The sequence below is a fragment of the Clupea harengus genome, chromosome 10 (genome assembly GCF_900700415.2).
Source record: "Clupea harengus chromosome 10, Ch_v2.0.2, whole genome shotgun sequence".
NCBI classification, from domain to species: domain Eukaryota; kingdom Metazoa; phylum Chordata; class Actinopteri; order Clupeiformes; family Clupeidae; genus Clupea; species Clupea harengus.
The window spans coordinates 19050529-19055528 of NC_045161.1; positions in this window are offsets into that span (position 1 = coordinate 19050529).

A 5000-nucleotide genomic window follows, 5' to 3' on the forward strand; every position below is an offset into this window, starting at 1 on the left:
AACTAGAGGGTGCTAGAGGGGGAAAGTAGGAACTTAAGTGAGAAGTCGGGAGAGTGTGTGAGTGAGAATTAGCGAGAACGAGTCTGACTAACAAAGACACAAAGAGGACACGCAAAACAACAGGAATTTGAAGCTGACTGTTTCATTTAGTGAGAAAAGAGGAGTTGTGGGGGAGAGGAGCGGGTGAACGCTGAAGCGTAACCTCGTCTGGCACCCTTGAAGGAATGCAAGTGTTTGTGCTCCTGGCACTCCCCCTAATTACAGATCCCCATCTGAATGCATGTGCGTGTGTGTGTGTGTGTGTGTGTGTGTGTGTGTGAAAGAGGGAGTCGGTGGGGGGACAACACACAAGCTCGGCAGGAATGGAATCTGTCAAATCTGCGGGGGGGAGGGGGGTGGTTCTGAAAAGGTGTCACAGATTGTACCATCTCATGCTCTCTATTACTACAACACACACACACACACACACACACACACACACACACACACACACGCACAGAGAGTCATTCCATTTAGGTTTCTCCCAAACTCACTTCTTTTCCCTTTATGTACTGCAGTAAAGGCCATCAAAAACCATGAACTGTGAAAATGATCATAAAATTGATTGATATGTTCAATCATGAGTGAGCCATTAAATCCCCTAAGTGCTATCAACACTCTGATTCTCTCTCTCCTTTTCCTGCTCTCACTCTTCCCCTCTTTCTAACTCTTCCTCTGTCATTCTCTCACTCTCTATGTTCTCCCCAAATCCACAGGGAATGCTCTTTTGTCGCAGCCAGGGGAGACATCGCTCCCCGAGCTCTTTATCTCAAACGACTGGTCGAGGTTGCTGAAGATCTCTCTCTTGCACCGACCGGAAAGATAGAGACAGAGAAAAGAGAAAGAGAGGGAGAGGAAAAAGAGACAGATACAGAGAGGAAAAAAGAGACAGATACAGAGAGAAATTCCGTGTCATGTCACGCACACCGTGAGTCATCAGTGCTCAGCTCAGATGACGACGACTCTCTCTTTCTCCCTCTCTCCCTCTCTCTCTCCCTCTCTCTCTCCCTCTCTCTCTCTCCCTCTCTCCCTCTCTCTCACTCTCTCTCTCTCCCTCTCCCTCTCTCTCCCTCTCTTTCCCTCTCTCTCCCTCTCTCTCCCTCTCTCTCTCTCCCTCTCTCTCTCTCCCTCTCTCTCCCTCTCTTTCTCTCTCTCTCCCTCTCTCTCTCTCTCTCCCTCCCTCTCTCTTTCTTTCTACGCCCCCCTCTGCTGCACCACTACGCCTCGCCACCTCACAGGCAGATTTATTCAGCCCTGCTCTGGGCCCAGCATACGGAGCGCTGTAAAGGCAGAGGCAGGGAGAGAGCGAGGAGACGCCAGGGAGACGTGAGGGAGACGAGAGGGAGACGAGAGGGAGACGTGAGGGAGAGGGAGACGAGAGGGAGACGAGAGGGAGACGTGAGGGAGACGTGAGGGAGACGTGAGGGAGAGGGAAACGTGAGGGAGAGGGAGACGTGAGGGAGACGTGAGGGAGAGGGAGACGTGAGGGAGACGAGAGGGAGACGTGAGGGAGACGTGAGGGAGACGTGAGGGAGACGTGAGGGAGACGAGAGGGTGAGGGAGACGTGAGGGAGACGTGAGGGAGACGTGAGGGAGACGTGAGGGAGAGGGAGACGTGAGGGAGAGGGAAACGTGAGGGAGACGTGAGGGAGACGTGAGGGAGACGAGAGGGAGAGGGAAACGTGAGGGAGACGTGAGGGAGAGGGAGACGTGAGGGAGACGAGAGGGAGAGGGAGACGAGAGGGAGACGTGAGGGAGACGAGAGGGAGACGTGAGGGAGAGGGAGACGAGAGGGAGACGTGAGGGAGAGGGAGACGAGAGGGAGACGTGAGGGAGACGAGAGGGAGACGTGAGGGAGACGTGAGGGAGAGGGAAACGTGAGGGAGACGTGAGGGAGACGTGAGGGAGACGAGAGGGAGACGAGAGGGAGACGTGAGGGAGACGTGAGGGAGAGGGAGACGTGAGGGAGACGTGAGGGAGAGGGAGACGTGAGGGAGACGTGAGGGAGAGGGAGACGTGAGGGAGACGTGAGGGAGACGAGAGGGAGACGAGAGGGAGACGTGAGGGAGAGGGAGACGTGAGGGAGACGTGAGGGAGACGTGAGGGAGACGAGAGGGAGAGGGAGACGTGAGGGAGACGTGAGGGAGAGGGAGACGTGAGGGAGACGTGAGGGAGACGAGAGGGAGACGTGAGGGAGACGTGAGGGAGAGGGAGACGTGAGGGAGACGTGAGGGAGAGGGAGACGTGAGGGAGACGTGAGGGAGAGGGAGAGGGAGACGAGAGGGAGACGTGAGGGAGAGGGAGACGTGAGGGAGACGTGAGGGAGAGGGAGACGTGAGGGAGACGTGAGGGAGACGTGAGGGGATGCTCAAGAAGGATGCCTACCCTGGAACAGTCAGGGCTGCTCCCTGCACCACCCGACCCAGCTCAGCCCAGCACGGCCCACCACCAACAGAACCTGCGCTAGTCAGACAGGCCCCGTGATGTTTTTAGGTTTTTTTTAGTAAAGAGATAGCCAGAGGGGAGAGGAGAAGAGAAGAGAGGGGAGGAGAAGAGAGGGGAGGAGAGGAGAGGAGAGGAGAGGAGAGGAGAAGAGAGGAGAGGAGAGGAGAGGAGAGGAGAGGAGAAGAGAAGAGAGGCCCTGTTGCCAGCTTACTGTACTGCACATGGCAAGAATGTTGGGCCGCGTTAGCGTGGCTTGAAGGGGACTTGTTTGGGGAGAGATGGCATTGTTTAGCAGGGAAGCTGGGCAATCGTGGGGGAGGTGGGGGAGGGAGGCTGATTCGAATCAGCAAACAGTGTTCATCTGTTCATCTGCCCGTCCACACATGTGACGGGAAAGCAAATGAGGCAAATGACTTTTTAATGAACACATTTCTCCTCGCCGGAGACAGATTTGTCACCAGGCATACACGCCGCCCGCACACCAACCAGTCTGATATGTGCTGCAACAAAAGCAAATTGGCACCGTATGAAAATGAGAGCCAGTCATTTATTTCATTTATTTTTTTAAGGCCGTGGGCAAGACAGACTTTGAGCAATGGCCATAAGATTAGAAGAAACGAACAATACTACATTACGCCAATGCTACATTATTAACAAGGCGGCGACTAGACCTAGTTTACTGGACTTGTTAGATATGTTGTCCAAAAATGCAGTAGTTTCCCAGTGTATCGTATAGTGAGTCACATTAATGCTTTTTAGACAGCGAGTTCAGCCTGTATACGAACGGGTCAATTCAGATGAAAGTGCCCAGCCACACTAATCTATGACAGGCTCATTCCGCGTTCACTAGCTCCAGTTATTTGTGAATTTCCCACCGGGGTAGTCCTTCTGGGATTATCCTGTCCTATCTCTGTAATAAGCATGTTAGGGAAAAGATGCAATTAACTGTCTGGGGCCTTTCGGGTAGGCCCGAGGAGGGAATGTTGTCTGGAAGTAATCGCTTGTAATCCCTGCCACTGCAGGGTCTGGCCGGAGTTGTTTCAGTGTGAAGAAGAGGTTGTGAGTGCTTGATGAATGGACGTTTGACAGATCTGTTTGCAAACAGTGATGCATCTTTAAAAAAAAATGCATGTGTTCTGATCCATTATCTGTCTCTTAAGATCAAAGGGAGTTATAGTTATAGCTGCCTATAGCTGATACTGTATTCATTTGGACGCCATATTTAAACTTCTCTCTGTAAGCCCACGGAATCCCCTACTTAATGTGTTCAAGTTTAATTCACATAATTTGGATATTTATGGCCTTTTTTTAGTTGAGCCGGCCCAGGTTATGTGAATCTGTCTCGTAAATTCCATTACTCCTTGTTCCACTAGAAGGTCCAACAGGGAGGATTTTTAAAAGGACAACATCAGTGAAATGAAAATGAAGTGCGTCTACCACTGACCTACAATATAAACACGTATAAATCAGTCCTCAGCCCTCCCAACGGTGAAGAGCTAGCAGTGATGACGGCTCCAGTGTACTGTTCTACAGCTGTTACTAACTAACCAGTAGTAGCTGGTGCTACAGTACATATTTTCTTTGGGGGGGGGGGGGGGGGGACACTGTAATGCTACCTAAACACTGGCCAGTAGGACTACTTGAAAATTCATTAATTTTGCCCTTCTTTCCTTCTGGTCTGCAACATTCTCTGGTTAGACTCTGGTTAAACTCAGTCCTCTCAGTCACCGGCGTGTTGTCCATTGTCAGTAGGGCCAGTGCTTTCAGCCTCTCCTGGGTCAGGGTGTTTTTTGAAAGACGTTTTAATTTTCGTCAAACTCTTACTCTCATCATGTTCACCCCAAAGCCAGCTCGAAGGCTCCACAGAATTGCAGGTAGTCTATTCTTTTTTGTCACCTCTTCTATGCCAATCCTGTAGCCTTCACCTAGCTATTCAGCAATGCTTTGCCAAATTTGCAAAAAAAAGAAATGAGCCTCATATTAGCCCACTTCAGTGCTGACACTTTGACAAGGCAGACAGGCATGACTTAAGGTCGAATTATACTTCTGCGTCGGTGTCCGTCCTCTTTACGGATGGGCGGGGAAACGGATTCGGACGGATTCGGACATACTGTTTTTGATTTATACTTCTATACAGCTGTGGGTGTTGAAAACAATTCACCGCCAGAACAGTAGGTGGAGCAACACTGTAGCTAGCCAACTAGGCGGTTCCACTTGAAGTCACCATCTCCTAAAAGTAGGCCTAACAGTCAGCTAGCAACGAGCGGGAGTAGAGCAATCGTTGTTAATGGTGAGTGTGAACAAGAAAGACAGCATCAAGAATGCTGTGAAAGAGTGGAGAGGCAGGTGAAAAGAATGTTTGTCTTTCAGAGTCCTGTCACCGCTAATGGTGGAGTAATATAAATATACGCTGCCTGCGCACATCAGTCCGTTAAAAACATAAAAAACAAATAAAAATAAAAAAAAGATTCTGGTTGCCCTCAAACTTTCAATGATCATTTCACAACAAATCAATA